The sequence below is a fragment of the Malaclemys terrapin genome, chromosome 3 (assembly GCF_027887155.1).
Source record: "Malaclemys terrapin pileata isolate rMalTer1 chromosome 3, rMalTer1.hap1, whole genome shotgun sequence".
In the NCBI taxonomy this organism is placed as follows: domain Eukaryota; kingdom Metazoa; phylum Chordata; order Testudines; family Emydidae; genus Malaclemys; species Malaclemys terrapin.
This window is the reverse complement of record NC_071507.1, coordinates 47303217-47330830: the sequence shown is the minus strand read 5'-3', so window position 1 is coordinate 47330830 and position 27614 is coordinate 47303217. Positions and strand designations below refer to the sequence as shown.

At 41.8% G+C, this 27614-nt stretch overlaps 1 protein-coding gene and 1 long non-coding RNA gene across 3 annotated transcripts in view; one reads left to right on the top strand and one right to left on the bottom strand.

Annotated features, from left to right (window-relative positions):
• The window catches only part of ESRRG (estrogen related receptor gamma), a 472761-nt gene that overhangs the window by 4812 nt on the left and 440335 nt on the right, over positions 1-27614 (top strand). The window contains exon 1 of one of the 2 annotated variants that reach the window (XM_054022561.1): positions 17568-17654. The exons of the other annotated variant lie outside the window; for it this stretch is intronic. The gene's annotated coding sequence lies outside the window, so the exon portion shown is untranslated. Of the gene's footprint in view, positions 1-17567; positions 17655-27614 lie in introns of those variants that run through there. 2 annotated transcript variants of the gene reach the window in all.
• LOC128834086 (uncharacterized) lies at positions 604-17314 on the bottom strand. Its single transcript, XR_008444384.1, has 3 exons — positions 17188-17314; positions 5243-5413; positions 604-1566 (listed from the first exon to the last, which is right to left on the bottom strand). It is a non-coding gene; the product is annotated as an uncharacterized LOC128834086 (long non-coding RNA).

Genomic DNA, 27614 nt, shown 5'->3' with positions numbered 1-27614 from the left:
GTTTGAGCTGTACAGAGTCAGAATATATTTGGCCTAATCCGTTTCTTCTGGGTGTCCTCTTGGTTATACATAACAGCCCTATATTAAATGGCCATGCAGTTTAAACACTTTGAGGAGATATTGAAAATTCTCATTGAGAAACAGAGCAGCTAAAAACAAAGCCATAGCATTGTTAAGGAGGGATGATGCAGTCCTAAATAACATTGACAATATGAATGTGACTTCTTTGGAATATGGAAACCTTTTCAAACAGCAATACTATAGCCATACTTTGTCTTAAAAAATCAAAATTAATTATAATGATACTTTGCAACTGTATTGCACCTTTCATCCATGGATCTCAAAGCACTTTGCAAGCATTAATTAATCAGCCATTACATACCCATGTGAAATAGGTAAGTATTATTACATTTATTTGAGTGTTGTGGAAACTGAGGCACAGAATGGTTATGTGGGACATTGGGCAGGGCACAATGAGTCACTGGCAGATCTGAGCATAAAACTTCTGAGTCCTGAACCCCAGTTCCATGCTCTGGTAGATTATGCTTCCTTCCTTATAACAAATAATAAAAGACAAGGACATTGTATTTTGAGATTCTGTGGAAATACTAATTTAATTCTCATATTTTATATCACCAGAACCCCTAAATGGATTTATATAAATGTATTACATAGTTACTTATTTTGTGTGTGTCTCTCTAACACATGCACAAACACATAAATATTGCAATACAATATTTTCACAATATTGACAGATTATACAAATAATATATAACTTTATCAAAATGAGCCAAATTCCATAAAGCCTGTATGGAATTTAATTGCACTAAACTTCCCGAGACAAGGAAAGATTAAATACACAGTAATGACATTCACCTGTTTTACAGTAGACTCTTTTTTTTTTAATATACATGTATTAATACAAGTTACACTAATGTCTACTCTACTGCATATGATAAACTTTGTGGCCAACATTTTCACAGTGGCCTTTAGTTATGGGTGCCCAATTTAAAATTTTTTGGGCTTTTTTTTTTTTTCCAATGTTGAGCATTCAACTCCAAATTAAGTCAATGGAAGCAGTAATTCTCAGCACCTCTGAAAACCAGGTGTCTCAGTCTAGAAACTCAAAATCTGAGATTGTTCTTGAAAATGTTGGCCTGTGTTATTTAGGAGCCTTGACTCCTAATTTACTCTGAAGTTACAAGATCAGGTCCTAGAAGAGGCTCAGAGAAAGATGCAGGTATCCGATTAGGTAACTTGATTATACTTCACTGCTTCTAGCTCAGTATCTCTCTGCATTTGTCATTTTTGTTAGCTTCTTGTTTAAATCCAACCAAGGATCAAATAATCAGTATGATATTAGTATTAGTATTTCAAAAATATTAATATGCCATGATATCTGGGTAAAATACATTCAGTACAATTTATAATGGGAAGTCTCCCTTATACAAATACAATAATCAATAATGGCTAGCACAACCGAACAGCTGAAAATGTAAGTTTTGAAAGATGAAATATCATCACAGAAGTTGGTGAAGGTACCGCTCTCATTCTGCTGAAAACTGTCTGAAATAGAAACAGACTTTCAAGGAAAACAGTATACAGCTAGCTGAAACAAAGGGATTAATCAAGACAAACCAGTACCTTGCTGATCTCACAGGATGCTGTATTTAATGAATGGAAGCTGCTTCTGTGTTTGGTTGGGAGACCAGGTAATACTATTGTGATGTTGGCCCAACAGAGGGTTTCCACAGTTTGGGATAAATTTCTGATGCAAATAGATACAACTCCACTGAAGACAATGGAGTTGCACCTATTTACATGTTGGTTAATTTGGCCCTTTTTGACTAATACCTTTTCATGAATCATACATATTACTTCCTGATGGATGAGAAAGTCATAAAAACTCTGCTTCACCTCTTGGAACCTTTAACATTATCAAATCCAGACATAACAAGGGATTACATCAGGCAATGCCTAAATCTACCACTGATTTTTCTTTTTTTAAGAAAGGAAGATGTTCATGGCCAATTGATCCCTTGAATGAAACCTTTTATCTCAAGAGTTTTTATTACTTTCATCTACCAATAGATACTCAAAACAAAACCAAGAACCCCCTCACACCTGGGATTAAGTCTGATTTCATTTGCAGTGGTTTCCCATCTGTGTAACACCACCGACCGAGTTCACTTGATTTACTCTTGATTTACACTTGTGCAACTGAAAGTAATATTAGGCCATAAGAAAATGACATAAACCAGCAACGAGGAAATTTAAAAACTGAGGCTGACGCTGTCTGTAACTTTGTTTTGTAATGTGCCAACCACAGCACAGACACAAATAAACACACTGATCCAAACATTGATACAATTCCTAATTGTGGGAACACAAAGTTAATGACAAAGGTAAACTGTGAGTCATAATATAATTAGCAAATGATGATGTGCTAACTTCAGAAAAGTGTATAGGGGAAGGTAAAGGGGACTTTCCCTGCCTTCCCTATAGAGAAATCAGATCTTAGCTACATAAGAAAGAGAGAACAGAGAACAATGTGAGCTATTTTGAGGATGTAGGGTTAACAGCTTTCATATGGTATTTCTTTTCTTTCATCAGTTTATCTTGGATTCTTAACATTATCAAAACATTTTTTTCTATTGAATTTCCTTGTTTTATTGTATTGGAATTTACTCAAAAACCAAAGAGGGCTTCTTCAAAATAATGTAAATCTCTCTCAGACATACAAGCATTACAAGGGCCATATCATGTCATCACTACATATGTAGATTTCCCACTAATGTCAATAGTTAGTGTGCATGTTGGCCATAACTCAAGAGCATGATAGTCCATAGATTATTTCTGCAAATACATATGGTCTGTTATATAATTTATCGGCTCTCCTATGTGCACTTTTACCTGAGGGATTATACACACTTTTCTTCAAAATTGTTCCGTGTCTATTCATTTAGGCAATTAAAAAAAAAGATTCTATATTCAATAGATAGCAACAGCTAAACTGATCTCCTGAATAAATACAGAGCTAGATAATTTTAAAAAAAATGTATCGGGTGGTCTGGGACAGGTTTCATAGCATACTGTTTTAAAATGTACTTAGGATGTAGCTTGTGCATAGTAATCACATTTAGAAAAATGATTTGCAATAATGGCAAATATCTAATCTGTTTTGAATTTTTTTTTTCAAAATGGACAGAGCAGTAAAGTCATACTAAGAATTGAAGACTTCCTAAATTTTATATTTTGAAATAAAATATATTTGGGGGCACATTATTATTATAATTTATTTGTAATTTGTTAGTGTCTCGAGGCCCTAATTCACACGCAAAAGAAAAAGACAGTTCCTCCCCTAAAGAGCTTGCAAGAGCAGTAAGCCATAGTCTAGGTGACTTTTTGCATATTTAAACCAGTAATGTAAAAGTGGCTGCTACAGTCATGCAGTTAATGAAAGCTGAGTAACACAAGATGACAAATTAGTATAAGCACCCTAAATAACTTCACTAATTGAGCTAAGGGCTCAGTCCTGTTTCCAATGCCAGAACTCCCATGGGCTTTAAGAGCCTGCTCTCATTGTTGTATTATGGTACCAGAGCATTGTGGCTCCATTGTGCTGAGCATCATACAAACACAAAGATAAGACACGGAAAAGCTTATGGTTTCAGGCTTCAATTTTTCATACACTTTCTTAGTATTGTGGTGCTCTCGTCATGTTACACTGAATGCAAATTGTTAGATTGGTACCATATCTGAGAAGCTGCCAATGACATGTTACTAAGCTTAACATCTGTCAGCAACGACTTTTACATAGCATGGTGTCTTCATATATTGTTCTCGATGTAATTAAAAGTTATGTATATTGTTAAACCTATGAAAAACCCAAGCCCATAAACAAGAAAAACTCACTAACATGGAAACTGATGCCTAAATGAAATCATTCTGTGTACGTGTATATACTTATGAGTCAAAACATTTTCAATAGATTCAATCACACTCCTTTTTATTTTATATCCCCCCGTTATAAATATTTTAATATTCATGAGAAAAGAACAAGACTTTTAAAAAGAAAAAAATGTAGATTCTAAAATTTGGATGGGGAATGATAGTAGTATCGTGAAAGCACAGGATGGGATGACCTATTTTCTATTTCTACCTGGATCAGTGAGTTCTTATGTCACTGTGGGTAATTTCCTTTATCTCGCTCTATGCCTCAGTTTATCCATCTGTAAAATGGGTAGAATAATAGTTTCTTACTTTAGGTTATGTCTATAGAGCAGCTGGGAAAGTGCTTATGGTGTGGGTACACAGACGTGCTAGCTCTGCTTGAGCTAGCATGGTAAAAATAGATGAGTGGCCACAGCAACGTGCATGGCAGCTCAGGTTAGCCACTCTAGTACAAACTCCATAGGACTGTACTGCAGTGTAACCCCATAATAGCTTACATGATATAAAGGAGCCAAAGCAATTTACAGCTCTACCCATACAGTACTATTGAAATGCAGCCACCTCTGGGGTGAAAGATCACAACCAACTGGATACAGTAGTGTAGAGAGGGAAAATTTTAGCCAAGGATAGCAGGAAAAACTCTTTTTAAGGGAAGTGTCATGCAAAAAGACTCCTGTATAGTAAACTGCATGGACCTCAATTTGTCTATGTTGGTAGAATGAAGAAATGGATAAGCCTGCAGGATCCTGCCCTCCTCATGTGTTCGTAATTAACACGGATGTAAGTGAGGATGACAGGTGGTGTGGCTATGTCGATGAAAGAAACCGTAGTACGCAGCTGATCACTGAGGTCACTCCCCCATTATCCATCAGAGAGATCTTCATAAGTGTTGAAATCAAACTCTAGTTTTTTAAATACTTAAATGAAATCTTCTGCTTTTCTCTAACAAACAAACACATAAATATGCCGGATGGGGATTATGGGATTATGATTGGACCAACATAGATCTTTCCTAGATTAATACCAGGTGAAGGCCACATCAATTGTCATTAGAAAGGTGAAGGAAAGTCCTTAGCTTTGCAGTGAGGTGTCATTTGACCTCTGACCCTGATGTCATGATAATGTGGATTCTTAAGATTCATGTTCTTCAAACAGGAATATCTTCTAGTGTGTATGACTCTAAGTCAAACTTGTTTTTTTATTATATTACCTATTAAGCTAGCCTCAGATGCTTTATAGAAAACAGACACAGCAAACCCGAGACTGGTAATAATACTAAAACACTTACATAGTGAACTTCATTTGTTGATCTCAAACGGCTTAACAAAGGAGGGTAAGTATCACTATCGCCCTGTCCATACAAAGATGCGGAGTCACAGAGTGGTGAAGTGATTTGTCCAGGGTCATATTGTAAGTCAGTGACAGAGCTGGCAACAGAACCCAGGTCGCTTGGCTCCCCCTACAAACACATTATCTGTTAGGATTCCTATTGCATCTCAAAGCGCAAGAATTTTCTGGTAACATCATTAACTACTCAAACATTGCTCCAGTTTTCTTCAATGGGAGCTTTGCACATGCATCCAATGACAACATTTCATTCAGTATCATAGAATCATAGAAATGAGGTCATCAAGTCCAGCCCCCTGTGCTGTGGCAGGACCAAGTAAACCTAAACCATCCCTGACAGTTGTTTGTCCAGGCTGTGCTTAAAAATCCTCCAATGATGGGGATTCCACAATCTCCCTTGGAAGCATATTCCAGAACTTAACTACCCTTACAGGTAGAAAGCTTTTCCTAATATTGAACCTAAATCTCCCTTCCTACAGATCAAACCCATTACTTCTTGTCCTACATTCAGTGGCCCTGGAGAACAATTGATCATCGTCCTCTTTATAACAGCCCTTAACATGTTTGAAGTATTCATCTGTACAGTATATGTATGTGTCTGTACCTGGGTGTTAACTAGAGATGGTTGAGAAATTCCCCCAAATATTTTCGACTGAAATTAAAATTTAGAAAATTTCAACCGTCTCTAATGTTAACCTCTATATTTCCATGGTTTTGATTATGCAAGCCCTTCGTGGGTGGAAGTACCTTTTGAAGTCAATGGGAGTTGCTTCAACATAGATGGCTTGTTGGACTGAGATATAGAAAGGATATCTAGCATCTGATTATTTGTTGCACCTCCCGCACAGCCCAGGGGGAAGGGACAAAGGTATGGCTCTGGGGAAATAGCAAACGGACACGTATGTTGTGCCAGCACCAATAGAAGTCTCCATGGAAGCAACGTATAGGGCTGGAGCAGAGGACAGAATCTGTCCTATAATATTTTAGCTTTAAATAGTGCACTCAGTTAGAGAATGATATAACATCCCATCAGTATAGGCATTAATATATGGGGATAGTTTTCTAGCAACGAGATATTAATGCTCCAGAAAATAGTAAGCTCTTAAATGCAGTATGATTCATACAGAAAAGGTGGAAAAACTAAAAAGGGTCAGTCAAAATGGTGGCCTATTGTACACATGGCCAATATGGCTGGTGATTAGGGATGTGGTTTTATAATGGGAATTTTTGTGAAAAAATCATTGGATATTCGTTGCGTAAAAGATAAAGGTTATGGAAATACAGAGGCACCAGGCTAAATCTCATTTAACTGATGTGCAAACCTGATGTCTCCCAACATGTCTCACTGAAGTCAATGGAAAGGCTCTGACTGACTTCACCTGGGAGCTTGAATAAGCAGGCTCCAATAACCCAGTGATCCCATTTCTTGGCAATGATTTAGCGGCAAAATGCCCATTGAAGTCTCTTCCTAGGTAGATTGCTTTGATTTTACACAATATACAGTAGTGATGATGCAGAGTATTACCTTAAGTAATTAAAGTTATACATGTCAAAATAAATGAACATGGCAGATTGGGCATGACTGTGATCTGACTGGCTCATAAAAAGTGTAACTTCAATGAAGTCAGTGGAATTAAGCAAGTGTGAAAATTGGGGTGAGATCAGAATCAGGTTTACTAAGCTCACTTCTGCATTCCTCTCACATCCAAACACTGATTGACTTCAGTAAGAGTTCTGGGTGTGAGGGAATGCAGGACTGGGCTGTTTCGTGATGCATTATCCCTTGAGTCTTTTTGCTGTACTTGTGAACATAGCCACTAATTCACTAAAGGCTAGATTGTAACTTTACACCCTGAGTAGGAGGCAGCCGGTAGCTGCACTTGCCACCCAGGGCAGACCAGAGAAGGAATACGGTAATAACAGTGTTACAATTCCGCTCCTGCTCCCCCTTTTGCTATGGGGGGGAGTCAAGGGAAAGTAAGTTACTTCACCCCTTTCCTTGGAACAGCTTACTCCCCTGTGTGTGTCCAGCCACTCCGGAGCTCCTTCCACTTCCCATACTTTCCCAACCCTTCCCTGCCCCACTTGATTGCAGCAGGGGAATACTGGGTGACTAGCCCCCATTCTTCCTCCTTGCCCCCGGTGGCTGGAGTTGAGCTGAGTTGAATGAGGAGAGCTGAACAGAGGGGTAGAAGGAGTGGGGGGGCTCTACTCCCCTTTGCGGTCAACAAGGGCTGTGCCAATCTAGCCCCAAATTCACAATGGGTCTCCCTGGTATTAAAGTGTATTAGTGAGTTTCTACCATATAATTACAAAAAGGGTCAAAAGTCATGGGCATTATGTTGATCACCAAACAACCTTTATTTTTCCAGTTTTAGTGACATTAATCAGAACTATACTTGTGTGGTTTTGGGGTTTGTTTTTTCCTAATTTTGTATGAAGGAGAAACTCCCAGATCTGACCTGTACTAGAGAAGTTGCATCTGTTTAACTAAACTGATACCCAATTAATCTAATTAAATGGGTGCAAATCCCTAATCTAGATAAATTTTAAATCAATTTAATTAAACAAGCACAAAAATTCTAATATAAACAAGACCTTGGATACTATGATGATGGATGCAGTGGATACAGCTTGACAGGATTTTTGTCACCCCAAGAATTAACATCAAGTTGTATGCATAGGTAGCTTATGTAACCAAGCATTTCTGTTGCAATTATTCTTTCCCCCTTACTTCCTATTGTTTGTTACACTCAGTTGTGGCATCTTTTTTTAGCTTGTAGGCTCTTTGGTGCAGAGACCTTGCCTTATCACGCGTTTATACAGTGGCTGGCTAAGTGAGGCCACAAGGTGCTACCCTAATACCAATCAATAATAGTCTCGCAAAGAGGGGAAAAGTCCGTTCTCAGCTATGTTGGTGTAAATCTGAAGCAGTTGCACTGATTTCAGTGGAGTTGCTTTGGATAGACACTGGTACACCTGAGATGAGAATCTGGCCTGGAAAGTTTACTTGTCTGGTCCTTTGTGATACAGGGGACTTGCTGCTAAGTACCTGCTGTCTTTACCTGCTCATTTCTGCGAGGTAGTGAGCACCATCTGTTTCCACTTAAGTGTTGGAGTTGAGGGCACTCAGCACCTCAGAACACTGAGCCCCACAAGCCTTTTGCACCACCCAGAAATTACCTTGGAAGCTCTCAAAATTCTCATTAAAATCCCATTGTTTACTTTCACATTCATACACTCACATGTAACTCCCCCTCCCCCCTGCAAAAAACCCCCAACATGTTAAAAATCAGGGTTATTGGTTTTTTAAAACCTGAAAATCAAGGAATCCGTATCACTCATGATGGGGATGACACAGCTGCAGCCCTAATGATGATGTACCAACGACTGAAACAGTAGGGACAGCTAAAATGAGCACTCTTTTCTCTTTGCAAGTTTAACGGTATTCCATCTGGGTGCTGTGCTGAAATATGTGATATGTGATTGTAGAATCTGCCAAAGATTCTGCATTGGTGCTCACTTCTTCCTTCACTGCTGCATAAGTGTTTATTACCAATCATTTTATAGCATTGCTAGTGCTCTATGATTGTCACTGCCCTGGTTCCATGACAGAAACAGCAACTTCTCCATTTTTTCCCATAAACAGTCAGCTGGCCAGATCCTCAGCTGCTATAAATTGGCACGGCTCCAGTGACTTCACTAGAGCTACGCCAACTTTCACCAGCTGCAGATCTGGTTCCCAGGCTGTCACCCTGACCAGCAGCTACTGAACAAGCCTCTTCCATGAATGCATGCAGCCTTGCAAATTTGTCTGTTTGTGTCTAGTATAACAGCATATGGGATTTTGAATGGGGTTTAGTTAGTTAAATATGATTAAATATAGTTAACATCTATTTTATAATAAAGCATTTTTTACTTTTCTCACAATTTCCCATGATACACAACTTAATTAAAATATTTTGCTGTTATTTTCCTTTTTTTCTTTAAACTACTAGAATTAATTCTGTTAGAGTCCTAGCGATGTAAAAATCTGGCCCATTTTTTTAACACCCTGAGATGGACCATTTCACATCGGCACCAAAGGCAAATTTATGATGGGAAGTTCCTTGCCAACATTCCAAACTGATGAATACAGCTATGGTTTGTTTGCAGTGTTGATGTAGCCATGTTGGTCGCAGAATATGAGAGACAAGGTGGGTGAGATAATATCTTTTACTGGACCAACTACTGTTGGTGAAAGAGATGGGTCTGACCTGAAGAAGAGCTCTGTGGAGCTCAAAACCTTGTCTCTTTCACCAACCCAAGTTGGTCCAGTAAAAGATATTACCTTACCCATCTTGTCTTGCAGCTATGGATTCTCAGTCAAACATTTCTTGTAACACTGACTATTAGGAAGCCTGAAACGTAGAGTCAAATTTTCAGTAATGCACATACAGCATTTGCCGTCCATATCTAGGCTTATCCTTGAAAACACAGGTTTTTGTGCATGTCAGTGGATGAGCTTGCAAATTCTGTGGACTAGGAAGACTGGCTGAAAATTTAGCTCTTTACAATGGACTTTTACAATTGCTGAAGATAGAAAATATTGTACAGCCTTGCGAACAGCATGCCTGAGCAGAATATGCCTTTTGTTCTACTTGTTAGATCAGCTTGCCACTTCTGACTTTGACTCAGAATCTCTTATTATCTGCCTATTAACCTTTTGTGGGATAGAAGGACAGCTTATTTTGCATCATGGACATCCACAGAAGTCCCATCAGTAGAAATCCTTGGGAGCTGTCTAGTGGGTGCTCTGGCCGCACGACCTCTCTAACTGGTCATACCCATTTGCTGTACCAGCTGGTTCTGATACTCCCTGGCGGAGTGGCAGTTTTGGAAAGCTTGCAGGGGCTTGTGCTTTAAACTGGGAATGAGTCATGCTCATGGAGTGCTATATCTGTACATGCAAGAACAATATACCTTTGCACATACAACACTAGCTACAAATCATTGTCTATTCTGATGTATGTGTCCTTCACAGTGTGATAGATATCAGGTCCTATTCTGTATTCGTGTTTTAGAGGCTATGTGCTAGTAGTTTCATAATTCAGAACAGCTGGGGCCAGATTGTGACAGAGCCATAGGCTGCTATGGACCCTATGTGACAGACGCTTATACCTAGGGTTACCAGATAACAACTGTGAAAAAACGGAACAGGGGGTGGAGGGTAATAGGCGCCTATATTAAAAAAAAGTCCCCAAAAACAGGACTGTCCCTTTAAAAACGGGACATCTGGTCACCCTACTTATGCCAATCCTATGTGCAAAGTCCTTCTTGGCAACCCACACAAGGCCTCGTCACAATTGCAATCCCCCCTGCGCCAAGGGAAGTGCAAAGACGACTCCATCAGTGTGTCCCAAAGAGAGCAAGAGGAGGTGGGGAGCTGGTCTCTGCACTTGCATGTGGAATGAGCTGGCCATATTAGGGGGCATACCCTGAGCAGTCCTTGGGCACACCAAGCAGTTCAGGGAGGGAATCACTCACTGAGCTCCCGATGAGGTGGTGTAACATTGCACTGGGCTCATTCTTGGGCCAATGGCTAGATGCCACAATCTGGCCCTCTGTAACCAACATCCAGCTTAATAGCTTGGTTTTCTATTTAAGTGAATTTTAGTGTTCAGGAATGATGCCAGATTGACTACTAGAAACTGGATTTAGAAGAACCATCTCTAGAAGTGGAAACAGATCAGTCTCAGTACCAGTTTGGTCCTCAGCCTACCTGCCAAGAATATCAGAAAGAGTGCCAGTTAGTGCCAACTGGGATAGTAGACTTTGTCTACTATGAATGAGTCCAATACCATTACATTTATGTTGTATTACTACTTCCTGATGGCAGTTTGGCAACTTTTATCATTATCAAACTGAGCAGCTTCTAATCTCCGTACAAATTCACTGAGCTATCCAGTTCTCCTAAGAACAGACTCTGTTCTTATCAGAGATGGGCCCCAACTGTGAAGTTTAGATCTGACTCGCAACTTTTTCAGTTTGAGGAGGCTTGGATCCAGTATTTTGGTGGGGGTCCCAACTCTAATTCTGTACTATGATAAATAGTTGCTATAGCATCTGTACCATATTTTTTCACATAGTATTGCAGGAAGTGTAGAAGTCAAATAGCTAAGAAACATGCTTATGTATGTAAGATCAAATGCAATCCCACTCTCTCTGATTTACAGGTATGCTTATTCTGCATACGCATTAAAAATGCATGCATCTCATCCCCTACAGCTATAAACCAAAGTAAATTTGCATGACTCAGGGATTTCTTAATGCCCAGGTTTAAACTCCGGTTAGAGATGGTTATGGCCAAAGATTAAAACAAGACTATACTCTTTAGTATTAATACTATTGTTCTCATTTAATGCGTAATTCACACTATTGGTACAAAAAGAAAAAAAGCAGTCAGTGGTTTGTTATGGTGAGTGTTAGGCATTGGCCTTACCAGCATACCCCTCCAAAAGATTCTTCACTCATTTTATTGCATTGACTGTGTGCTGTGGTTGGTTAGGTTTGTTTGTCTGTATATGTTGTGCCATCATTTCATTGTCTTCGGTGGTCTCCTGGTGTTATTGACATCCATTTCAGCCATGTTTTCCCAATTTGTTCTTCTGTCCTTTCCCTCTCACATACAGGGCTGGCCCTGAGCACATGGATACCCTGCAGCTGCAGGTGGCTCCACTTCTTAGGGGTTCCTCATTGGAAACACAGCTTAAGATAAATCTAGTTGTCATGACCTCATGAACCATGCAAGGGTCTATTCAGTTGTTTGCAGGAAAGCATATGACCTCAGACCAGGCCCACTCATGTAGACCCCAAACTCCCATTGTCTTCACTGTTACTCTTGCTTGAGTCAGGCCAGAGAGCATAGCTGATACCTAAGCTGCCCAACAGTAATATTTTGATTCTTTTTCGGAACCCTCTGTTTTACCTCTCCTCCATTACTCAGTGTAGAGAGAAGCTAATTTTCTTCCAGAAAGTAAGGCTGTATGTGGGAGAAGTATCGATAAGTGAAAATCCCTTCCCCTCACCTGTCAAGGTCTAGGGCTGCAGTGCAGAGCCCTGCCATGACCATCAGTCAAGCTTATGGTTTAGGGTACCATCTGAAGACCATCATTGCCTTTTGCATGGGATGTGGGGCCATTCAATCTGCTTAAATGTGGATCTCTGTCCACACTCCAGTCTGCTCCCACTGTAGCATCAAAGCAGAGGAGAGACCCTTTTCACAGCATATAGTGGTGGCTCAGCTCCTCCATGCAGGCTTTTTTTTTTCGTTAGGAAAAAAAACTTGCATTCATAACTCAAGTTAGCTAATTATCCCAGAATGATTAGTCCAGTTCAGGTCCCTGCTCTGCCTGATTTGGAATTCAGACTTGAACCTGCATCTCCCAGACCAATGCCTTAACCACTGGGCTACTGACTGTTCTGGGGTGGGTTTTTCTCCTCCCCCAAGTATTCATGTTTTAGAGGCTATGTTTTGTCAAAAAGAGTCCCTATCAGCTCTAGTCAGAATGACTTTTGAACAGTTTTCTGCTTAGCATTAAATTATAGGATATTTTGGTTAGACTGTCCTTTTCATAATGTTCCTATAAACCAGTTATGCTACAGGTGCCTGATTCTGATCTCACTCACACTGATTTTATACTGACATTACTGTACTGACTTCCGTGGAGTTCCTCCTGACTTAGAACTGTATGAGTTCTGAATCAGAACCTTATTCTTAAAGTGTCTTCTAAATGCCATATTAATTCTGCAACCCATTCTGTGGAAGTTTATTAGAAATTCCTCTTTAAGGTAATATGATTAACTTTTAATGGTGTTTCAGTTAGACCTACTGCTCTAAATGGAGCAGAGAATAAAGTAAAAATGGATCCTGAGTATTTAAAAGGATATGGCCAATCTATTTTTCATAGTTTTAAAATGTTTTTTTGCTTTTGTTTCTCATAACCCATTGGACATTCTTGCAGTTAAGGACCTAAGACTGCTTCCAATGAAACCCAATGGCAAAACTTGTACTGGAATTCAAACAGGAGTAAGAATGGGCTCTATAAAATCTAATTGTTTTCCATTGTGGCATATACCTGGGTATGTTATTGTAGAGTTGATCATAAATCCGTGGCTGCTATTAGTGATTTTAAGAAACTACATTATTTTGAGAAAGAAAAACCTGCAATGAATTAACTGGGCTTCATAAACAGATAAAAGAAAAGTAGGTCAAATATTGGGCTAAAATACCTTTAGAGTATCCCTTGAGACCCAGTCCTGCATTGTTTCCTTGTGCAGGACTGTCTGCCACTGAAGCCAGACTAAGTTTTACATGTGAACGGTCTGCAGGACTGGGCTAAGTGGAAAAGGGTTGAATTTAACTTCATATTCTAATCACACTGGAGAAGACTTAGTAGGCCTACATTATGCACACATTTTTAAGCTATGCTCCTTTGACAACTGGGTAAACTGTCTGCTGTATGACTCTATACCAGGGGTCGGCAACGTTCGGCACGCGGCTCGCCAGGGTAAGCACCCTGGCAGGCCAGGCCAGTTTTATTTACCTGCTGACGCGGCAGGTTCGGCCGATCGCGGCCCCCACTGGCCGCGGTTCGCCGTCCTGGGCCAATGGGGGTGGCGAGAAGCTGCGGCCAGCACATCGCTCGCCCGTGCCGCTTCTCGCCGCCCCCACTGGCCTGGGACGGCGAACCGCGGCCAGTGGGGGCCGCGATCGGCCAAACCTGCCGCGTCAGCAGGTAAATAAAACTGGCCCGGCCCGTCAGGGTGCTTACCCTGGTGAGCCGCGTGCCGAACGTTGCCGACCCCTGCTCTATAGGCTAAAGTTAACTATGCTGTAAAGGGGCACAACTCAGCTGATTTCACCAAGGCTGAGTTGAGACCTACAGCTAAATTCTTACTTGCAGAGTTAGACTGAATTCTCTGTTGTTGGTTTAGGAAAGGCCTGATTACTCATTTATTTTATGGAAATTTAATATATTTTAAATACATAGACTTCTTTAAAGATACTTAATTTAAAAATTAGTTTGTAAATATTCACTCCCACAATCACAATCCATCCTTTCATCTCACAGGGCTAGACAGTGAGAAATGTTGAGCACTGCAATTTACCTCTCAGGCAGCCATATCATGCCCTTAATTGTTAAGGAGAACTCTCCACTGCAATCAACTGGCAGTTCTGCTTAAAAACTGATGGCACACTATAGCCAAAAATACAATATATTCAAATCCTTTAAGTAATGCATTCTGTTGCTCCAAGAAATGTTACATGCAGGAGAGTGTAGAAGTCTTATTTCAGTCAGCAACAAAATGTTTTTAAAAAATAACAAATCACCAAACAAACAAAAAACAGATCCTGCAATTTTAGAGTCTGGCTATATCCTACCATATTCTAAAAGTTCTAGGTTTTCATTTAAAAAACCCAACTCTCTTTCTTTCAAATTGAAAGATACAGACATCACAATGTAAATCAATGTGGTGTTGCCCTATTAACCCAGCCTTGCAGAAAATTGTCCAGTCAAACAACAGCAGCAGGAAAAGTGGGAATTTACCTCTGCTTGACCCCATCTTCTCAATAAAGTGCGAATGCCAACACCTAATTAGGACCATTTACGTGCTAATAACATGAAGCACAGACAATTTTTCCTTTTTTCTTTACATATAAAAAACCCGGGAAATTAAATGGAAAGAAAAGTTTGTTAATCTAATATTAAGGTTGCATAGCTGAAATCACAGGAATGCAAAAGGTAAAGTTCCAGCAATAACTTTACATCAGCCACATTGCTCACATGCAGTATTTGCGATTTCTGTTTTTCTGGTTAAATGTGACGCTTAGCATATTATGATTTATTATTAAAAGTAGGTAATAAAGCATACAGGAAGGTGCAAATGAGCAGAGTTAGCTCTTCTGTAGGACCCTTCATTTTTGCATTCCCTGAATTCTGTGATTTGAGTGTGCAGATTTAATATGCATTAGCACGGTTTTGGTATTTAAGGTATATGTGTGTGTAAAATAATTAGTCTTTAGTTCTATAGTGCAAAAACCTAAGTTACTGCTGAGGTTGCAAAGTTAGTGTCACTTCTGTAAACACTTAAGCATGTGAGTAACTTCACAGATGTGAGGAGTTGCTTGAGTTTCGTGTAACTACTCATGTGTCAAGATGGTCTACCCTTAAAAGTTAGGTTGACATAACTAGGGCCTGGTCTGCACTACAAGGTTAGGTCGACGTAAGCTGCCTTGCATCAACCTCGCTACGGAAGTGTCATCACTTAAATTTGGCTCCAGCTGACATAAGTGCCTCTCTACATCAATTTAGTAACATAATCTCCCTGAGCAGCGCAGGGTCACGGTCGAGGTAATTAGGTTGACTCAGTGTCAATGTAGACACTGTAGTCAACTGTTACTGGCCACCTGAAGCCGTCCCACAATGTCCGACACTAACAATACAATCGATACAAGCGCTCCAGGTGAGCACGCACACCGTTGACACAAGGAGCCAAGTGTACACACACACGACCGATTTAATAACTGCAGTCGCTGTATGCCAACATAAGTTAGGTTCACACAATTTTGGCCTTCATCGGTCAAGGGTGTCAAAAACCCTGACATAACTATGCCCACCTAGCCCCAGTGTAGACACAGCTGTCTCAACAGAAGAATGCTTCTGTTGATGTAGCTAGCTTCATTTGAGAGGTAGTGTTCCTACACCGATGGAAAACCCCCTTTTGTCACTGTAGGCTGCATCTACATTACAGGGTCATGCCTGCTACGCTGACATAGCTATGCAGATATAATCACTGTAGTGTAGACACAGCCTAAGTGTTTTCAGGATGCGGCCTAAAACTTGCAAAAGTCAGAGAATGAAAAGCTAAGCTTCTTGTTACAACTTTAATCCATTCAGACTGCACATATTATGTGCATTAAGGCAAACACTAAACTGACTAAGTAGATTTTTTTTTAAAAAAGTACATATGTGCAGTGCGAGCAAATTGACTTTAATGGTAGTTGCAGGATTAAGCCTATCTATCTATATAAAACACTTTATTACATTTTCAGAAATAAATAGTTTGGAAGCTTTGCAGCAGATGTAGTGAAAGATAATCTTAAATAATAATATTTGAGGAAAACGTTGTTCAAGGCTTTTTTTTTTTTTTTTTTTTTCGAGACACCATTATACTGGTGAATTTTAAAAGTATTGGTTATACCTTCCTTTCTGCCCTGCTGTGTTCACTCTAAAATGAACACTAGGCAATCCCTAAATTTAATACTGTACCATATGGATACACTCAGCTGGGGGCTTTCCCCCTCCCCAACCTCCCAAGGAGCTCTGAAGCAAATTTCTGAGATACAGAAATATCCCTTGTGCAAGGCCTATACACTGTGTGTCTGCTAGAGGCAATTCAGACAGTGCAAAGCAAGAACATTATTGGACTAGCATTTCTGTTGCTCTTTCCCTTTGGCCCCCGATGGCTTAGAAAATGGCTTGTTTTCCTATGTGTGAGTGGGAGAAGTGTCCCGTTTGTTGTAGGAGGAATTTACTACCCAGCATCCGGGCTGGCTGAGGGTTCGCACCCCCTTTCCCCCACCCTTTTTTTTTCCAGGTGGAACTTGGCGATGACCAGAAAAGAGCACGTTGGCACTGAATGTCACCCTGAAGGTAAAATGAAAGACAAAAAGATGAACGCATGCTTGATTCCTTCACAGCAGCGAAAAACACACACAGCGACTCCATCAACGCAAATACAGCAGAGCCGTCCGCTAACGACCACCACCGTATGATTATGTATTTCTATAGAAAGTGTCAATTCCCCCCCCCCCCAAATGCATGCAAAGAAACGTGCACATACCAGGTAATGAGCCCAGGGAAAACCTGGCAGCTTCCCCCTTCTCCTGCCAAGTTATCATTGAGAAAACAGACAGGCAGAGTGACGTCCTGGGTCAGACTGAGTGCGGATCGACTCTACCAAGGAAACAGGGAGGCCTCCGCATCCTCCGAGCACCCGCCGCTCCGTGGATCCCCTTAGAACCCGCCTCGCCGGGTGCAGGGCAGCCGCTTAGGGAGGCCCAGTGCCGCGGGGCAGCCCGCTGATCCCCTGGTCAGGGCATGGGGAAATGGCCTGGGCCTGCCTCGGGTAAGCCTCCCCCCCTTCGCCGGCTGAGGTCGCGGGAGCCCAGTTAAAGGAGGCGTGTGTAAAGATTTTGCAATGTCCCTGCATGGTGTTGTAGACTTTCCTAGCAAAGAAACCGGCTTCGGCTTCTTTAAAATCCCCGACGACTCACCTGATTAACCTGCCTGCGGTTCTGACCTGACCAGGTAAACCGAGTCCCAACCTTACCATCATGCACATCTGCAGACTGACACCGCATCTGGGGCATGTTTTTGATTTGAGACTAGCAGCTGAGAGAAGCTCTATTACCTCCCCCCCTTTCCACCTTCAGACCTTGTCAATTTCACTTGCTTAGAGTCAGTCCCTTAAAAAAAAAATAAAATAAAATAAAAATCACACAACAAAGCCCAGGCCCCAGGGATGATCGATTTTCAGCTCTTTGGCGTTTTTTAAAGACTATATTATATATAGATTGGTATTTTTTCTGCTGACAGATCCAAACCCGGCAGGTTTTGTCCTGCTCTACCCTCCCTCCCCCCTTTTCCCTTCTTTCCAAAGGACCAAGAGTGCTGTGAAAGTGACAAGGTTTTAACGAGCCGGAGTTAGGGGACAGGGTCCTTGGGGCGGCTTTTGCTTTTGCGAAAGGGGTAGGGGGACTTGACTTTACAGCTGTTGTCACTGTGTGTGGTGGCCGCTGCTGCCCCGAGTGTGTCTCGCAGCCTTCCTTAGCGCCCCTCGCAGGGAGCTCAGAAGTTCCGCGGTCCCCAGGCTTCCCGGCTCGCTGCTGCTTTGCTGTCTCGGTCCCCGGGTTGCCAAGAGCAGCCCCCATCGGCCCAACACGATGCAGTGGGTCCCTCTAGATTAGGCTCCTAAGGAAAGAGCGACGGACCCAGGGAGAGAGACGCTTCCCTTTCCTCCCCCCTCCCCTTCTTCCTTAAACATTTCTGTGAGTGATTCACAAGAGCCAAACAGGCCTGGTGGAAACCCTGTATGTCACTGTGGTGGGGGGATTCTCGTTGTTATTATTTATTATGTATTTATTTATTTCTGTCTGTTGCCTGCTTCAGTGATGTTGTGAAATTGCCACATTGGGCTGCTTGGCTAGGAAAGCACGTTTGCTCTGTTTGTGTTGTAGTATGTACCAGAATCAGTGGACATGCAACATGACACATCTATACGCACAAAGAAAGCAAGTCATTTGCAAACAAAATCCGGGGGGGACAAAAGGAAAGTGTGGAACGTGGAATGTAGTTCTCATCGTGGTGGTACCCCAGCTCCAATCTGGAGGGGTTTTACAGAAGTGATCTCATGTTGCTGTTTAAATGTGATCTGCCTGACAGTTGTTTTTTAACTTACCATTAATGCTGTAAAAGATAAAGTGGTCTGAGGATATATTTTGAAGTGCTGCAGGGGCAGTTCTCTGACTACTTGGTGTACTGTTGTTAAAAGATTTCGCAGGCTACCCCAAATCACATAGGAGGAATACATTTCAGAAAGAAGCAGAATAATGAAAGGGGCAAATAAAAATGAGTAGAATTTAAAAAGAAAGAAAAGTAAAGGGGTGGAGGTAGAAAGGATGGAATTGAGGGCCTTGATCCCATTTTATTGTGATTTTTAACCCCAACTGTGTCATTTTGATGTAGTTAGGGGGACTTTAACAAAACATAAAAATTGAGACAGTACCACAGTCTGTGCGAGGGAGGGAAATTTGAATGCCCTTCAAATAAAAGACAGTGAAGAACTATGAACATAGCTCCTTGGTTGTATAAGGGACGTACATGAGCTGCAGCAGGCAGTTAGTGGGGAAAAAAAGATTTTGGGATCTTCTGTTTTCCTTGCCACCCCCATCCCATTTTAAATGTGAAGAAGTGTAAAGCTTTGACATATGCATCTCAAATTCCAAGCTAAAATGTGAGTACTGACAACATAACCCAAGTTAGATTGTACGTATGGACATTCAACCCTGTATTGCACTGCCACTGAACACATCCAAGGGCTTGGGATCAAGAAATGATTTGTATGGTTACATTCTTGTTCCCTGTATTTTAAAGTATCAGTGTAACAAGTGAATTTTTAAATGCATAAACTGGAATCTGACAGGTCTCCCCTAGGGGGACTTTACAGTTTAAAATGTTCAAGAGGCAGCAGGAGGTAAACATGGCATTTGATGTGTTCAGTATCAAAATACAGCAAATAAATCAATTACAGTAACTGTGTGCAATACCTCATTTATTCCGCACTATTTTTCAGAAATTAAAAGGTTACTATTAGAGTACTAGATCCATATCTTAAACCTAGCACCACTTATTATTGCAACAGTATTTCAATATTAAGTGATCTTAAAGATAGTTCATCTTTCATTTTGAATCCTGAATTTGAATCAGCATTAGAATGTCAGTGCTGCAAGATAAGGTATAACAAACTAAGTAGACAGCTGAAGGGCTCCCGGTGAAGGTGTTGCTGAGAAGGATATCTTGGTCTGTTCTCAGTAACCTTGTTTACAGGGACATTTCAGTTGCAACCAGAATTTCAGCAAGAGGCTGCCTAGACTAATGTCTGTGTGTTTGAAATTGATCGTGAGTGTCTTTTTCACTATAAACATTATATATGCCTTAACAGCATACTCATGCAAAACTTTTCTGGAAGGTTATAGTGTTTTACTAAGAGGAAGACACATCTTTGCAATTGTATACAATAGAAAAAAAAGTATTTATAAGATTTGATTTTGGTTTTCTGATGTGTCATCCAGAGGTAGTTATACTGGCTTTTTAAATGTTAGGTATAGTACACACACACATATACAGGCTTTGATTTATGAGATTACGGAGTCTTGTGGGTTTTGAATGTATTTTACACCCCTCAAGTAAGTTTAAGGTAAAATATGAAAATATAGCATTTATGCTGTGATTTACTGAATTTTAGATAGCTTGTTTTAAAATTGTATTTGGAAAATTATCCAAATGTAGAGACTTGGTGTTATATGCCAGCAGCCACATTAATGAAGAAAAATGCTGTTGAAATACTTTTGAATAATAAATAGGATATGTAATGGTCAACCGCAAGATAAAATTTTTACAGTGTTTTTATGGCTCTAAATTGGCTGCATTGTAAACCAAGCTTACTATTCTATTAAGTCATCATACTTTTCAATTATTGAACATTTCTAGACAGGCAATCTAGTATGGTCTTCATTGTGCATATCAGAAAATTATATATAAAGTAGTAATTGCTTGTTGTTAGTACATGAGGGCTTCATTTTGGATCAGGGTTGAATTTTAACTTAGGACAAATATTACAAAGTATGCACATAGAAAAAATGATATGGAAATAGTCCTACTCCTATGAAATGGGGATAGTTACTGTGCTGAAATGTACCTAATACAATTTGAGATCCACTCACTAAGAAACCTTGACAGTATCTGCCTTCCAGGTACTGTGCATTTGGAAATACTATATCTCCATTTAAATGCAGATCTTTGGTTTTCTCCAGGGGGCAGTTGGTGAATCTTTCGATTGAACCACTGGTACTAGAAAAACTAACTGAAGATTTCCCCATGAACAAGAGACTCTTTCAAGTCTGCCTGTTTGAAATAATGATTATAAATTTTTCTGATATTGCAGTTTTATATTGATTTTAAATACCTTTCAACAATCAAACTAAGGGAATAGGGCATTTTACTCAAACAAAGCAGTTTTATGTTCCACTCTTATGTGGGAGTCTGAGGAGATATTATAACCATTAAAATAAGTTCTTTGTTTTTACACTAGCATTGTGTTTGCAAGCAAATTTCATCAAATGGACAGGGCAGTCTTCCTCTGATTTAGACCTAGATTCCTCTTGATTATTCCTAGAAAACTAATACCTGGTTATTTCCCACTGTGAAAATAGGTGAGCATCTTTTGATGCTCTCTAGGTGTGGCTGCATGGGTAATGGGCATACATGCAGTTAACTCCGTCCCTCCTCAAAGACTTAGTTACTAGAGCCATGTGAAAAATGGTGCTCCACCCAACCAGGAGGCCATGCAAATATTTTCCTTGGTTTCGATCCATGTGGGTTTGCATCCTTTGGGTGTGGGGTTCAAACAAATCCAACATCTCACAGCCAAACCCTATTACAGCTGCCATGTTTGCTTGAAGCAGAAACCAGCATTACTAGAACCCAGGTCCAGATTCACTCGCATCTAGGCCCATATTCACCTAAAACTCAATGGTCATTAATGGTCATTAGGAATCAGTCCTACTCCCACTGAAGTTAATGGTGACTACTCTCATTGATTTCAATGGGAAAAGAGATCAGGCCCTTAACAAATGTTTCCACAAAAATGCTCAGAGTTGCAGGGATAGGCAACCTATGGCACGCGTGCCAAAGGCGGCACGTGAACTGATTTTCAGTGGCACTCACACTGCCTGGGTCCTGGCCACCGGTCCGGGGGGCTCTGCATTTTAATTCAATTTTAAATGAAGCTTCTTAAACATTTTAAAAACCTTATTTACTTTACATACAACCATAGTATAGTTATATATTATAGATTTATAGAAAGAGACAGTCTAAAAACGTTAAAATGTATGACTGGCATGCAAAACCTTAAATTAGAGTGAATAAATGAAGACTCAGCACACCACTTCTGAAAGATTGACGACCCCTGGTTTAGAGTTTCTAAGGAAACCAAAACTAGGCAAGTTTCTTACGCAAACATTTTACATCCTAGTAGGGTGACCAGAGAGCAAGTGTGAAAAATCGGGACAGGGGGTGAGGGGTAATAGGCGCCTATATAAGAAAAAGCCCCAAATATCAGGACTGACCCTATAAAATAGGGACATCTGGTCACCCTACATCTTACTTAAATGTGTGAGGCCTAACTCTCCTCTCACTTAATGCCAGTGTCAGTCTTTGGATACCAGCAGAGTTACTCCTGGTTGGCAAATGTCTGAGTGAGAGGAGGATCAGGCCCAAGAGTTTCACAGCATGTACACTTTTATTAGCGTGTCGATCAATGAAGATGGCCCTTTTCTGTAAACTTGTGGTAAGACTAGCTTGCTGGTGTGAGTTAAGATTGGCACTTATTTTACAAAAGCATTTTTCCTTTTTTAATATGTGGGCACAGTCCCTTATTAAAACCCAGATATTAAGGGAAAAGAAAATGGAACTTTTTTCAAACAGCTTTTCTGATGGGGAATCTAGTGGCAGTTGCTTTGAAGCATGTGTAATTGATTATCATACATTTATTTTAAAAAGCAGACATAACAGGGAATCTAACATGATGTTTTGGAATATATCTGCTCTCCACAATGTTCTTGAGAAAAATGTAAGGTTGCAGGCATCATTTCATGCCCTGTATGTTTTTGAACATAAATCAAAGAAATTGTTGGAGAGTTATAGATGTTCATAGTGACTGTAGCTATAATAAACACATGCAGTATATATTTTCCAAGCTGTTTTGTATGGGTGAAAAGCTGAAGCTGACATTTTGTACGAACAATTCAACTTAATCGCTGAAAATTTATTTCCTAGTTAGTGTGGATTACCAGTGTAGCATAAAGTCATACACCTTGGCTTAAGTTCATCTGGTTTTGAAGCCGTGGTTAAAGCCGGGAAAGAATTTAAATTAGATTTAGATGCCTAGAATTATTTATCCCAAATGTCACAGTTACCGTAATGCCTCTGTGGTGGCAGTTATAGCTATGTTATAAGTAGTATTTATATCTATATTGTTGTTAGTGCTATTATTTTATTATTTATACATGGCTTAGAAGTGTGCTGGGCATGTTACAGAACAAGAAAAATCCCTGAATGAAAAATGATATAATCTACATTTTATGCAAGACACAAAAAGTGAGGGTAATAAACAAAATGGGGATGATGGGGCAATGGAAGGTGATGTGGGCAAGGATTATAACAATGTTATAGCTCACACGTTTACTCAGTTCAGGCATGTGCATATCATGATGGTTTTATTAATTTTGATTAAATGTTTGTAGCTGACAAGGCAGAAGTGATTTTTTTTGGAGGAATTTGAATGAGGAGAACATGGTGACTTGGTTGAACAGGAATTCGGAAGGTATTTCATGCATGGAAGAATATACAGAAGGTGGAGCAGAAGGAAGAAGAGGAAGCAAGATTGCATGGTGCTCTGATTGCATGGTGATGGGGACAATATAAATACCTAGACTGGAGACAGAAAGACTTATATGAATCTGATTCTGCAGCTCTTATTTGGGCAAAACACGTATTGCCTGAGTAAAAACTATACGATTGGTTTCTTGGGGCCTGGTTATGCAAACACTTACTATTGATTTTTTTTTTTATTATAAAGACCTGTTTTTATGGATGCCTTCACACTGTGTGAATGAAATTATTTTTTTTAAACTGTTACAGATTAGGGATTTGGGGGCTGGTCCCTGCCTTGGCCTCAAAATAGACTGGTGTCCCCGTGCATGAGCCCCCAGCTCTGTGCAGTTAAGTCAGATCACTCCCACTCTGTACTAATCTAATTAACTTTCCCCCCTCTCCTCATGCTCCACTTCTATATACTATGAAGGTGTATAGCCCTCCTTCACTGCAGGATTCCATTGCTACTGCCCCCAAGAAGGTCTTTGCTACTCTGGCCCCTGTCATGTGCCACTCTTTCCCCATTCCCACTAAAGAGCAGACAGAGGGACCCTGAGGCCCAGGAGCAGGCATTAGTTTACATGTGAGGAGAGGAGAAGTTGCAAGGAGCAGCTGGGCCTGTACGCTCTTCACTGGAGGGAGTGGAACCTCCCAGCCTGTGAAGAACTCAACTGCTCAGGGCTTGCTCCACTCCTAGCTCCCCTCCATTTCTATGATTAATGTAGGGAGCCAGTCTGTTTGCTCCTGACCCAGCTCTTACCTTCCACATATATGTTGGCTCTTACTGTCCCTCCCTGAAAGCTTCTCATCTCTCTCTGCTCCTTGCAGGAGGGGAGGAGGGATGAGAGTGCAGGAGACCCCAGAGCTGCTGGAGAAAGGGTCTCCTCCTTCCTCTACCCCACTCCACCAGCCAGCTGCTACCCCTGCCTCACAGGGGGCACTTCTTGAGAATGAAGTGCAGGGACAGGGAGGGAGAGACAGTTGTGACGCAGAGTGTACCACCAATGGGGTACACTTGAGAGGTCTGGGGGAAGATGGGCTTTTGAAATCCCTGTGTGCTGGGTTGTTGGGTTCCATGCAGGCTCAGTATGTGCTGTCAGAGGGAGGAAAGTTGAGGGAAGGGGAGTCTCATTTACACAAGTGCAGTAGCTGGGAAACCTCACATGGGAGTCATAAAGAGTGGATGCTAATCCTGGCTGGATGTCCTGCAACTCAGTGACATTCCCCAGGTTTGTGGGGTGGATTGTGTCATGCCCACTAATTTTAGAACAGAACAACTGCATACATCCAGAGTACTGGTCTTTATGCAGGACTCAGGAAGGTCAGTCTTTGTGGATAAGGACTTCTGCACATAAAGGCTTTTGGGCAGTAATCTTGACTCACTGAAATCCTTATCCTCATAAAGACTTTATTATTGATTGATTGATTGATTGAATGAATTAGTGCCTACAGGTCCCAACTGACAAGAGGGTCCCATTGTACTGGGCACTGTACATATGCATAAATTAGAGACAAATCCTGCCCTGAAGAGATAAATCAAAATAGACAGGATAGAGAAATGGTGGGAGAAGGGGATATAACTTAAGAAGAATATTGGGAACTGAAGCAATAGTGATTTGCCCAAGTCACAGGGGAAGACTGTGGCAGAACCAGGAGTTGAACTCAGAGCTTCTGAGTTTCAGTCCATTGTCTTCCTCCCAAACATTATCCCCATTTCACAGATGGAGAAACTGAGGCAGAGAGACTCTGCTCCCACTGACGTCAATGGCAAAACTCCTTTTGACTTTAATGATGCAGGATCAGAGAGTTAAAGTGCTTTGTTCAAGGTCACACAGCAGAACCAGGTTTCCTGACTCCTAAGTTCTCAGTTAGTAGCACCACACTGACTCTTTTACTTCAGTGCAAAAGAGATTTCTCCCTCCAGCAGGAGATGTTAATTCATTTTCCCAGTGGAGACACTCAAGGAGCTGACAAGCTCCTGTCCTCCTGCAGGAAACTCTGGGAAGGCAGCAATTGTTCGAACATTTGTTGTTGTGGAGGAGGATATATATGTTGGATTTTAATGATGGTCTCTTGATACAGACTGTCTTTTACCATTGTAATTTGGGTCAGGTGACCACTTTCTTAACCAATCAGATTGATTAAAAAAATTCAAGGAACAAGCCGTCTGATTTTTCAAAGGTGCTGAGCACCTCTGAAAATCAGGCCAGTAATACACCCACTAGGGCTGCCAACTTTCTAATCGCACAAAACCGAACATCCTAGCCCTGCCCCTTCCCCAAGGCCCCGCCCCCTTTTCCACCCATCCCCCACTCACTACATTCCCCCTCCCTCGGTGGCTCGCTCTCCCACCCTCACTCATTTTCACTGGGCTGGGGCAGGGGGTTGGAGTGCGGGCGAGGGCTTTAACTGGGGGTGCGGCTTCAGGGTAGGGCCAGAAATGAGGGGTTCAGGGTGCGGGAGAGGGCTCCGGGCTGGGGCAGAAAGTTGGTGTGGGGGAGGGCTCCAGCTAGGGTGTAGGCTCTGGCCTGGGGCCAGGGATGAGGGGTTTGGGGTGAACGAGGGGGCTCCAGGCTGGGGGGTGGGACTGAGGGATTCGGAGTGTGGGAGAGTGCCGTGGGTTGAGGCAGGGGGATGTGCGAGGGGGTGAGGGCTCTTGGCTGGGTGTGCTGGCTCTGGGGTGGGGCCGGGGTTGAGGGATTCAGGGTATGGGAGGGGGTTCTGTACTGGGGCAGGAAGTTAGGGTGCGGGGGGGGGTGAGGGCTCTGGTATGGGAGTGTGTGCTCTCAGATGGGGCCAGGGATGAGAGGTTTTGGGTGCAGGAGGGGGCCCAGGGCTGAAGCAGGAGATTGGGGCATGGGGTTACCTCTGGTGGCTCCTGGTCAGCGGCGCAGCGGAGGGTGGAGGCCTAAGGCAGGCTTCCTGCCTGTCCTGGCACCACGGACTGTGCTGTGCCCCAGAAGCAGCCAGCAGCAGGTCCGGCTCCTAGGCAGAGGCGCACGGGTGGCTCTGTGTGCTGCTCTCGCCCGCAGGCACCTTCTCTCCAGCTCCCATTGGCCAGGAACTGGCCAATGGGAGTGCGGAGCCAGTGCTCGGGGTGGGGGCAGCACATGGAGCCCCGTGGCCCTCCCGCCTAGGAGCCAGACCTGCTGGCTGCTTCCGGAGCACAGCGCGGTGTCAGAATAAGTAGGGACTAGCCTGCCTTAGCTGGGCAGCACCACTGACTGGACTGTTAATGGCCCGGTTGGCGGTGCTGACTGGAGCCGCCAGGGTCCCTTTTTGATTGGGTGTTCCGGATGAAAAGCGGATACCTGGTCACCCTAACACCAACATAACCGTGAACCCCAATTTTACATGCAGGGGTTCTCAAACTTCATTGCACCGTGATCCCCTTCTGACAATAAAGTTACTATATGACCCTGGGGAGGGGGGAATCAGAGCCCTGCCACCCTGGGTGGGGGGAAAGGGGACTGCAGGCAAAGCCCTGCCATCCCAGGTGCGGGGAGAGGGAGCTATAGCCTGAGCCCCATTGCCCCAGGTGGGGGTGGAGCTCAGGCTTCAGCTTCAGCCCTGAGTTCCAGCAAGTCTAATGCTGGCCTGGCAACCCCATTAAAATGGGATCGTGACCCACTTTGGGGTCCTGACCCACAGTTTGAGAACTGCTGATCTAAGTGATCATAAACTATCTTGCAAACGTCCAGAACAAAATATACAATAACTCTTCTTAACTGGACTCTATAATTGTGTTTAAAAATTGAACCATATTACATTTCCTTTTGATTTTCGTGTTTGTGGCCCAAAAAAGAGAAAACTGACCCCTTTTTAAAAAAAGCACCTTACATGCTGTTCAGTCATGTTCTAATTGCAATGTATGCATGTTCCAGTTACTATTTGGAACATTATCCAGGGCTAAATGTTACAGTAAAAATCATGATTAATGATAACAAAAATAATTATCCACAAAGCGTGTTGCTCAGTTTGAGTTGCAGCTCCTTACCACAGAAGTCCATATAGCTCCCGCGGACTGATTCAAAATGTTGTTTTTCTGGTATTATT